The 11,612-nt window shown below is 45.8% G+C and overlaps 1 long non-coding RNA gene across 1 annotated transcript; it reads left to right on the top strand.

Moving 5' to 3' along the window:
• Positions 1-870: 870 nt before the first annotated feature.
• Positions 871-3,052, top strand: LOC137465608 (uncharacterized). Its single transcript, XR_010994721.1, has 2 exons — positions 871-2,550; positions 2,922-3,052. It is a non-coding gene; the product is annotated as an uncharacterized lncRNA (long non-coding RNA).
• Positions 3,053-11,612: the final 8,560 nt, after the last annotated feature.

Raw genomic sequence — 11,612 nt, 5'->3', positions numbered from 1 at the left:
GAGGTAGTGGTTTCCCCACCAACTCCTAAATCAAAGGAACCCACGAGGCTTTATCCACCACTGCCTAGTAGTGATAGTGAATGGGATGAATCTGAATTAAGTCCCAAGCCTTCCCCACAAGGTCCGATAGCATCAAGGACCAGAAGGCAAACCAGAATGAACCCACCCCCACAAACAACCAGAAAGCAAACTAAAAGAGTTATACAAGCACCCTTAAGAGAAGCTATAACCTCTGATGGAGAACCTAGGATAATTAAGGTCCCCTTTTTCTCAATGGATTTGGACGCTTGGGAAAAGACTGCTAAGGGTTATCGGAATGACCCGATAGGGGTTGCTAAAAGATTAAAGTTTATGGTTAAGCAGCATTCACCTGATTGGGCAGACATGCAGTTACTACTTGATGCCTTAACAGAAACAGAGAAGCAGTTGGTTTTAAAGGTAGCCAAGGATTTAGCTGAAGATGCTTGCACAATAGCAGAAGAGGATATCAAAGATGTATTTCCTCTTCAGGATCCGATGTGGGACCCCAATGAACCCGATGAATTATCACAGCTTAAGAGATATCAAGATTTTATAGTAAAAGGACTAGAATGAACAATTCCTAAAACCATAAATTGGTCAGCCTTATATTCTGTTAAACAAGGTCCCTCTCAAACACCTTCTGAATTTTTAGATCACCTACGGGACACGATGCGGCGATATACCACCCTGGACCCTGGATCGGATGAAGGAATACAACAACTAATAAATTCATTTTTAGGACAATCCACAAGAGATATTAGGCAGAAGCTTCAGACGATCCGGGGCCCAAATAGCCGAAACTTAGAGACTCTATTGGATGAAGCATGGAGAGTCTTTAGTAATCGGGAGGAAAGATATAAGCAAGGGGTGAAAAAATTAGTAACAGTAGTAAGGGAGGGAGAAAAAGAGAAACGTGAGCAAGACCCGCCAAGACAGGGACCACCCCGACTGGGAAAAGATCAATGTGCATTTTGCAAGAAATTTGGACACTGGAAAAACCAGTGCCCAGAATGAAGAAGGGGTGATGAACAGAGAAAAAGCGATCAGGGAAGAGAAAGGGTGGTTGCTCATGCAAAGGAGGACTGAGGAGGACCAGAGGGCCCTACCCTAGGGGACCCTCTGGTTATAGTTAAACTAGGGAACAAAGAAAAGAAAGTGGAATTTTTAGTGGACACAGGGGCAACATTTTCGGTGTTGAATAAGGCCCTAATACCTCTAACAAATGATTATGTTATGGTAAAGGGGGCTACTGGTCAATCTGAAAGGGCATATTTTTGCAAACCATTAAAGTATAAGTTGGGAAAGCAATGGGGGATTCACCGATTTTTATATATGCCTAATGCTTCATCTGCACTTTTGGGCAGGGATCTGCTAGAGCAGCTGGATGCAAAAATAATATTTAAAAATGGGGAAATTAGCTTGGAGGTAAAGGACCAACAATACGTGGAGTTGTTAAGTCTAATGTTAATAATCAAGGAAATTGAAACTCTAAGTGAAGAAGAGAAAAACTTCAAGAAAATAATGGATCAGGTATTCCCTGGGGTATGGGCTTCTAATATACCAGGGAGGGCAAAGAATGCGTTACCTATCCAAATCAAGCTCAAAGAAGGGGAACGACCAGTAAGGGTTAAACAATACCCCCTGAAGAAAGAAGACGGAGAAGGGATTAGCCCAATCATAGAAAACTTCTTGCAAATAGGTTTGTTAAAAGAGTGTCAATCTGATTTTAATACTCCCATTTTACCAGTAAAGAAGCCTGATGGATCATACAGGTTAGTACAAGATCTAAGGGCTGTTAACAAAGTAACTGAAGACTTGTATCCAGTAGTAGCTAACCCTTATACCTTGTTAACTCGTTTAACACCTGAACTAACCTGGTTTACCATTTTAGATTTGAAGAATGCTTTCTTTTGCCTCCCTCTCCACGAAGCCAGCCAGAAAATTTTTGCATTCGAATGGGAGAACCCCAAAACTGGACGAAGGAGCCAGCTCACATGGTGTGTATTACCACAGGGGTACAAGAACTCCCCTACTATATTTGGGGAACAGCTTGCCAAGGATTTAGAGTCTTGGGAACCTCCACCAGGAGAAGGGCAGTTGCTCCAGTACATGGATGACCTCCTGATAGCCACCCAGACCCAAGAAACATGCGTGGATTGGACAGTAAGCCTCCTAAACTTTTTGGGCCTGCAGGGGTATCGAGTATCCCAGAAGAAAGCCCAGATCGTGAGGCAAACAGTCATTTACCTGGGTTATGAAGTGAGTGCTGGACAAAGGACTCTGGGGCAGGATCGCAAAGAAGCAATATGTCAGACCCAGAGACCTCAGACAGTGAAAGAACTGAGAACCTTTTTAGGCATGACAGGGTGGTGCAAACTATAGATTTATAACTATGAGTTACTTGTTAAACCTTTATATGCCCTGATCACGGAAGGGAGCAGAGATCTCCAATGGACAAAAGAAGCAACTCAAGCCTTTGACCAGCTAAAGAAGGCCCTCATGTCAGCTCCGGCTTTAGGCCTTCCAGACGTGAGTAAACCATTTTTCCTGTTTTCCCATGAAAAACAAGGGATTGCCTTGGGAATATTGGCACAGAACTTAGGCCCGTACCGGAGAGCAGTGGCTTATCTCTCCAAACAGCTGGACACAGCAGCTAAAGGATGGCCAGGATGTCTCAGAGCTGTTGCAGCAGTAGCAGTGAACATCTAGGAAGCTCGCAAATTCACCCTGGGCCAGAAAATGACTGTGCTAGTATCCCACACAGTGTCTGCAGTCCTTGAGGCAAAAGGGGGACATTGGCTCTCTCCACAGAGGTTTCTGAAGTACCAAGCTATACTAGTAGAACAAGATGATGTTGAAATTGTGGTAACTAACATTGTGAATCCGGCTTCCTTTCTCAGCGGGAGTATGGGAGAACCAGTGATCCATGACTGTCTGGAGACCATTGAAGCCATCTACTCCAGCCACCCGGATCTGAAGGACATCCCACTCGAAGGTGCTGAGACCTGGTTTACTGATGGAAGCAGCTATGCCATCAGTGGAAAAAGGCACGCTGGATATGCGGTTACCACAAGCAGAGAGGTAATAGAGTCTGGACCCTTACCAGCAAACACCTCTGCACAGAAGGCTGAAATAATCGCCTTAACTCGAGCCTTAGAGCTGGCAAAAGGAAAAGAGATTAACATCTATACGGACTCAAGGTATGCATTTGGGGTGGTTCATGCACATGGAGCCATTTGGAGAGAGAGAGGACTGTTGAATTCGCAAAGGAAGAATATTAAACATGCACAAGAGATACTGAGACTACTAGATGCAGTACAACTACCTGAGAAAGTAGCCATCATGCATATTAAGGCACACCAAAAAGTGAGCTCTGAATTAGAAGAAGGGAACATGCTGGCAGACAGAGAGGCAAAAGACGCAGCCAAAGGTGAGGTATTTGAGGAAACAGTGGAGGCAACATTGATCCCAGATGGAAAGATCTCTATTGAAGGTAAGCCAGTGTATAATAAAAACGATAAGAAACTTATTAAGGCAGAAAAAGCAAATTATAATGAAGAAAGATGAGCTGTAACAGAAGAAAGGAGACTTGTAGTGCCTTCCTATTTGTTGTGGTCATTAGTGCAAAAGGAACATGAAAAAACACATTGGGGAGTAGATGCCCTGTATAACCATCTAAAAGGAAAAATTATAGCTAGGAAACTACAGGGCACAGTAATACAGGTAACTTGTCAGTGTAGCCTTTGCCTCCGAACTAATCCTAAAAACATCCCAAAACCTAAAGTTGGACAAATTGGGGAAAGGTTGTGGACCTGGGCAGCAGTAGCAAATCGATTTCACAGAATTACCCAGGAAGGGGGGATATCGTTACCTCCTGGTACTGACTGATACCTTTTCAGGTTGGCCAGAAGCTTTTCCTACTAGGACAGCCAAAGCATGAGAAGTAACCAAAGCACTGTTGCAAGAAATAATACCAAGGTTCGGAGTTCCAGCCACCATATCCTCAGACAGAGGGCCACATTTTATTTCCAAAATTGTGCAACAAGTTAGCCACCACCTGGGGATAGACTGGGAGCTGCATACCCCATATCATCCCCAATCGAGTGGCCAAGTAGAAAAGATGAATAATTTGATCAAACAACAAATTGTGAGACTGGAACAAGAAGCAAACCTACCTTGGCCCCAAGCTCTCCCATTAGCATTATTGCGAATTCGGACAAAACCAAGGACAAAAGAAAAATTGAGCCCCTTTGAAATATTATATGGGAGACCATATGCGGTTCAAGAAGGAACCACACTGACACAAGTAGGGGAGGAAACCCTACATAAGTATATGGAAGCCCTGAATAAACAACTGAGAGAAATTGAAAAATATGTGGCTGGAGCTCAAAACAGAGAACTAGATGGACCAGTACACGATGTGCAACCTGGGGATTATGTATATGTTAAGTCTTTTGCAGAAAAAACCCTGGAACCGCAGTGGGAAGGACCTTTCCAGGTGCTCCTCACTACCTTTACTGCAATCAAGATCAAAGAACAGAAGGCCTGGATCCATCACTCCCAAGTGAAGAAAGCCCCTGAGGGAGTCTGGAAAGTGACACCAGGTGACAACGAACTGAAGCTGAGGCTCACCCGGAACAACGAGTAAATGGACTTATAGAAATTATGGACATAATGGAGAAGGTCGTAACTATTATAGCCACTGCCATAATTATAACAGGAGCCAGTACAACACCGCGCAAGTACAGCGTAACTGGAATATACCGGTGCCAAGGAAGGGCCTACGATCCCCACTCTCGTAGGGCCCTAAATGAGATTCTAAAGGTCACAAATGCACGTTTGTGGGAAGGAAGAAATGTTTGGGGATGTAACTATGCATTTGTGCAAGATGGGTTTCATGAAACTTACCATCCACCCATGAAATTCATTCGGATTAGCCCTGAATGCTGTGACAGATGCTTGAGTAAATGTCCTGAGTTTAGACTAAAACTTGAGGGGTGCACAATAAGAGGGTATGATCTTAACTTTAATATCACTCAAGTGTGTATTGATCATGAGAACAAGACCAGAACTACCCCACCAACACAAAAGAAAGCTGTTACTACCCAAAGGCCAATTATCCCAGAAGTAGAAGAGCAGCCTATAGTTCCTACGATTACCAAAATTGGGCCATATGCTATTAAGAGAACAGGAATCCAGAGACTGCTAGTCAATCCAGAATGGTCTCTGAAACGAGTAGAAATGGGAATACAAGTAAATGCTTCGGACATCCGGCCAGAGTGTGCCCCATTTCTCAGAAATCCTTTCATGGACCGGACCACCTGGCTTCAAAAACGAATGCCCTCTAATTTTAGGAGTGAAAGAGATCTCACTGGGCTGCTAAGGACTGGACTGGGAGTGCTGAACACTATAGATTCAGAAGTATTGATGAATAAACTAACCACAGTGGGGAGTGACTTGGTTAAATTACAGCAACCTTTACAATCCTCCCTACTAGCACTAGGTGACAACCATTGGAAGTTATCCAAAATATTACCAAGGTGGGAGAACACTGAAGAGCAGGACCACGAAGTAATAATTAATGCATTAAGCACAGCTAGTGAAAATGTTTCACTAGCTCTTGGGTGCACTCAAGCACAACTATGGATGCAGTCAGTAGCTGCTGCAGTCATCAGAGAAGGCAGAGAGGGAATATTCCCTGCTGAACTCCATAAAATTGTTTGGGATAGTGCATCCGATATAGAAAGAGAACTACAAGCTTGGTGGACTTTGGTCAATTTTACTTATAACCCTATGACTAGTAAAGTAACAGCTTTTGTTTTAACAATACATAATGCATCAGTGAGCTTAATTCACCCAATAGTTCCCCTGGGATTAAACCACAAGGGGACTGTGCTGTATCCTTCTGAACATAGAACATGGGCAAGAGAAATTAAAGGAAAGTGGCAAACCATCAACCTAGAGCCCTGTTCTATGAGGAAGCAACTAGGGTACATATGTGAGGGGACATTAGAGAGTGATAAAGACACATGTTTGGATACGGACCAAAGCATTTGCCACTTCAAAACACATTCAGGCAATCAAACAACTTTGCTTGTATATATAGGACAAGGTTGTGTCTGTCTCAGGACAGCATGCCCCACCGTAATGATAGACAATCTAAGCATGAATGAGACTCAGTTCAATTTATGTGTCTGCAACTTTGTCAAAATTGAGGGATGTGACTTCTCCTATCAGGCACCTGTAGTATCACACCAGTATATAAAAGCCAATTTGGTTACTGTACAAGAAATAGTGCCTGTGCCCATAGGAATGAATTTGACTCTAGTTGCTCAGTTGTTAAAACATCAGGAACTAAGAGAAATTTTAAAAGAGATTAGATATGCAGGGAAAAATACTCTAATTACTATACACCATGACACAGAAACCATCAAAGGAGTTTTTAAACTATTTGAGGAACACTTGTCTCATCATTGGTGGGATGTGCTTTTTGGATGGTCAACAACAGCAACCGGCATACTTAATGCTTTAATTCATCCTATCATTGTGTTGCTTATTTTAGTTAGTATAAGCTTGATTTTGTCTATTGTGATACTTGTTTAGAATTAGAAGATAATACAACGAATGACGGCCCTAACTTCGCTATCAAAAGCATATGGTTTAGTCTTGAGAGACACTAGACACATGTCTTGGGCAGATGAAGAAGAATCTGCATATTGAGTAAAAGAATTTACTCATCCCAAAGAAGAAGTGGGGAATGAAACATAAACTTTAAGAAATTTAGAGATTTTAGAGGAGCTAAGATTTTAGTTAAAAATAAGCTTTAATGGAATTAATTAAAATAAATGGGTAGGCCTTGCTTGATGAAGTTAAGAGTTAGTAGTTAACTAATAATTGATTGCTTGTCAACACAATGTTTAGTTAGCTGGGTTTGTAATGAGAAATATAGAAACTGACAAATAGCTTTTAGAAACATAAGACAATTGTGGGCCTCTTCTGTTCCGAAACCAACTACAGATAAGAAATGGGAGCTCTACCAAGGGTTCATTTGTCACATTTGCATTGAAAAGGTAGAAAGGTCAGAATGAGGAAGACTTCATTTACTTCCTCATTTTAGGACCCCTCCCCATGAAAGGGACCACCGACCCATTTCAAGGAACAAACTACGCATGCTTAATAGCTTTTGAACTGATTAGCATACAAAGCGAGGAGTAGGATGTACCAAAAAGATGAATATGTATTTGTATTTTGGGTATTCAATACTTGTATGGATAAAAGGACTTTGTAATCACCTGAAGGACGCGGTGTGTATTTGGGAGCTATCCCGCATGCCGCCCGGCGTCGTAATAAACATACACTTTCTAACTTTAAACTGTTAGAGAGTTTTTGTCCGTCACAGGTGGATATCGGTGCTAGATCAATATCCATATTTCTTTAATAAATCAATATAGTCATTTGATACCATGTTCTCTGGCCCAGGTGTTGATAAGGCCGTTCTTGAAATGGGTGCCGTTGTCAGACTCAATTCTCTCCGGTGTGCCATGTCTCCACAGGACATGCTTTTCCAGGCCTAAGATGGTGTTCCGGGCAGTGGCATGAGGCACAGGGTAGGTCTCCAGCCATCCAGTGGTGGATTCTACCATTGTGAGCACGTAGCGCTTGCCTTGGTGTGTCTGGGGCAGTGTGATGTAGTCAATCTGCCAGGCCTCCCCATATTGTACTTGGACCACTGCCCACCATACCATAGCGGCTTCACCCGCTTGGCCTGTTTGATGGCAGCACACATCTCACAGTCATGGATAACCTGAGAAATACTGTCCACGGTTAGATCCACTCCTCGGTCTCGTGCCCACTTGTAGGTGGCATCTCTGCCCTGATGACCTGCGGGATCATGAGCCCATCGAGCCAGGAACAACTCCCCCTTATGGTGCCAATCTAAGCCTATCTTTGACACCTCTATTCTTGCTGCCTGATCTACATGCTCGTTGTTTCGGTGCTCCTCATTAGCCCGACTTTTGGGGACATGGGCATCTACATGACGGACTTTCACCGTTAGTTTCTCCACCCAAGAGGCAATGTCTTTCCATATATCATCAGCCCAGATTGGTTTTCCTCTACGCTGCCAGTTGGCCTTTCTCCACCTTCCCAGCCAGCCCCACAGAGCATTGACTACCATCCATGAATTGGTATAAAGGTAGAGCTTTGGCCACTTCTCCCTTTCAGCAATGTCCAGGGCCAGCTGAACGGCCTTGAGTTCAGCGAGTTGGCTCGATCCACCTTCTCCTTCGGTAGCTTGTGCAACCTGTCGTGTGGGGCTCCATACAGCTGCTTTCCACTTCCAGTTCATCCCTATGATGCGTCAGGAACCGTCATTGAAAAGAGCGTAGCGTGTTTCCTCTGCTGGTAGTTGGTTATATGGTGGAGCTTCTCCAGCCCTTGTCGCTTGTACCTGCTGCTCGTCATCAGTGAGACCAAAGTTTTCACCTTCCGGCCAGTTCGTAATTATCTCCAAAATCCCAGGGCGATTCAGGTTTCCAATAGGGGCACACTGGGTGTTGAGGGCAATCCATTTGCTCCATGTGACGTCAGTGGCATGGTGGGTAGTAGGAACCTTTCCTCTGAACATCCACCCCAGCACCAGCAGTCGGGGTGCCAGGAGGAGTTGTGCTTCCATGCCAATCACCTCCGAGGCGGCTTGAGCTCCTTCGTAGGCAGCCAAGATTTCCTTCTCTGTTGGGGTGTAGTTGGCTTCAGACCATCTGTAACTTCGGCTCCAGAATCCCAGTGGTCGACCTCGAGTCTCACCAGGCACCTTCTGCCACATGCTCCAGGACAGGCCATTGTTCCCGGCTGCAGAGTAGAGCACATTCTTGACCTCTGATCCCGTCCTGACTGGGCCAAGGGCTACAGCATGAGTGATTTCCTGCTCAATCTGGGTGAAGGCTTGTTGCTGCTCGGGGCCCCAGTGGAAATCGTTCTTCTTGCGGGTAACCAGGTAAAGAGGGCTCACAATCTGGCTATACTCGGGAATGTGCATTCTCCAAAAACCTATGGCACCTAGGAAAGCTTGTGTTTCCTTTTTGCTGGTTGGTGGAGACATCGCCGTGATCTTGTTGATGACCTCAGTGGGAATCTGGCACCGTCCGTCTTGCCATTTCACTCCCAGGAACTGGATTTCTAGGGCAGGTCCCTTGACTTTGCTCTTCTTGATGGCGAAGCCAGCTTCTAGCAGTATCTGGATGATCCTCTCACCTTTCTCAAACACTTCTGCCGCTGTGCTCCCCCACACAATGATATTATCAATGTATTGCAGGTGTTCCGGAGTCTCACCCTCTTCTAGTGCAGTCTGGATCAGTCCATGGCAGATGGTAGGACTGTGTTTCCACCCCTGGGGCCGTCGGTTCCAGGTGTTCTGCACGCCCCTCCAGGTGAAAGCAAGCTGAGGCCTGCATTCTGCTGTCAGAGGAATGGAGAAAAATGCATTAGCAATATCAATAGTGGCATACCACTTTGCTGCCTTGGACTCCAGCTCGTACTGGAGTTCCAGCATATCTGGTACAGCAGCGCTCAGTGGTGGAGTCATTTCATTTATGCCACGATAGTCCACAGTCAATCTCCATTCTCTGTCAGATTTGCGCACAGGCCAGATGGGGCTGTTGAAGGGTGAGTGGGTTTTGCTGACCACCCCTTGCCTCTCCAGCTCACGAATCATTCTGTGGATGGGGATCATGGCATCTCGATCCGTCCGATACTGCCAGCGGTGCACTGAGGTCACAACTGGCATGCGTTGCTCTTCCACCCTTAGGAGTCCTACTGCAGATGGGTTTTCTGACAGTCCAGGCAAGGTGTTCAATTGCTTAATGTCCTCTGCCTCTACAGCAGCTATTCCAAAAGCCCACCTGAGTCCCTTTGGGTCTTTGTAATAGCCGTTCCGGAGGAAGTCTATGCCTAGAATACACAGAGCATCTGGGCCAGTCACTATAGGATGCTTCTTCCACTCCTTCCCAGTCAGGCTCACCTCGGCTTCCACCAGGGTCAATTGCTGCGATCCCCCTGTCACAGCAGCAATGGAAGCAGGTTCTGCCCCCACATGTCCCGATGGTATCAGAGTACACTGCACACCAGTATCAACTAAAGCATCATATTTTTGTGGTTCTGATGTGCCAGGCCATCGGATCCACACCATCCAGAAGATCCGGTTTTCCCGTGCCTCTCCCTGGCTAGAAACAGGGCCCCTCTAACCCTGGTTATTATTCCTTTCCTGGGCATACATACTAGAGGTTCCTTCAAGGGGATCTGACAGATTGTACCCAACAGCTTGGTCATGGGAGGTTGAGGCTACCTTCACATTGGTGGAAGTCCCTCGGTTAGAGTTTCCCTCCTTGAGTTGGCGCTCCCATGCTGCCAGGACAGAAGTGGGTTTCCCATCCCACCTTCCCATGTCTTCCCCATGGTCACGCAGGAAGAACCACAGATTAGCCCTTGGGGTGTACCCTCTCTCTCTAGCTGGGGAATGTTGGACTCTGACTTTGGGGCATGTGACTTGCACGGGTGCTACATTAACCTTCCTCATCTCCTCCCTCATCCCCTCTTTGAACTCCTTAATCACAGCTGAGATATGAGCCTGCATTGGGCCATTAATCATACTCTCATGATTCCTAAGTTTGTTGGCAACAGAACCCACTGTCTCTCGGTTAGTGTCAGCATCAATTGTTACAATGAAAGTGGTGTACTGAGATGGCCCAAGATTTGCTGTACTCCACAGCATTTGCCCTGTGCACCAGACCTTGTCGGGGTCATCATCATGCTGTCGATCCCTCCCAAAGAGTACCTCCAATACTGTCACTTCCCTCAGCTGTTAGATCCCTTCCTCGAGGGTCTTCCAGCACATTCTATGATGGTGCTCCTGCATTCTCTCCCTGTGGACAAACCTCTCTCTGACACTCATTATAAGCCGCTCCCAGAGAGAAAGGGACCCTGGCTCCCTTACAAAAATCTGATTAATACCCGAGTCCTGAGTCAAGGGTCCCAAGTTCCTTGCCTCACCACCATCCAGCTGCACGCCTGTACCCATAAGGTCCCAGACCCGGAGTAACCAGGTAGTATAAGCCTCACACCCTCGTCGCACAATGGCTTTGTGCAGATTACGGAGACTTTCGTACGTCAGGGACTCGGTGATGATCACAACCTCTGGCTCCCCTGTGGGTTGTGAGGTTCCTCCATTCCTATCCCTATCTGGGTGCTCTGCTTTCATCTTAGACCTCCTTGTTTCTACCGGGGCAACTGCTGCTGGCTGTGACTGCCTTTGTGGTTCAGCTGGAACCTGGACAGTTGTAACATCTGTGACTTCCACAGCTGTACTATTAGACTGTCCCTCTTCAAGGCAAAGGGAGGGTTTCTCACCAGCTGGGGAAATGCACTCCTTCAGCATCTCACGTATCTCCTTAACCAGAACCCTCACCCAATCTGGGTGGTTCATTTCTGAGGCGGGCTGTGGGGCAGGGTCAGGCTCTGGAGCAGCATCCTTAGTCTCTGGTGTAGGTGTCAGGGTAGTTATCCAGGCTAATCTTCTCTTATCTCTGAGTGCTAAA

This window comes from Anomalospiza imberbis (genome assembly GCF_031753505.1).
Source record: "Anomalospiza imberbis isolate Cuckoo-Finch-1a 21T00152 chromosome W unlocalized genomic scaffold, ASM3175350v1 scaffold_31, whole genome shotgun sequence".
In the NCBI taxonomy this organism is placed as follows: domain Eukaryota; kingdom Metazoa; phylum Chordata; class Aves; order Passeriformes; family Viduidae; genus Anomalospiza; species Anomalospiza imberbis.
This window is presented reverse-complemented; position numbering and strand designations above follow the sequence as displayed.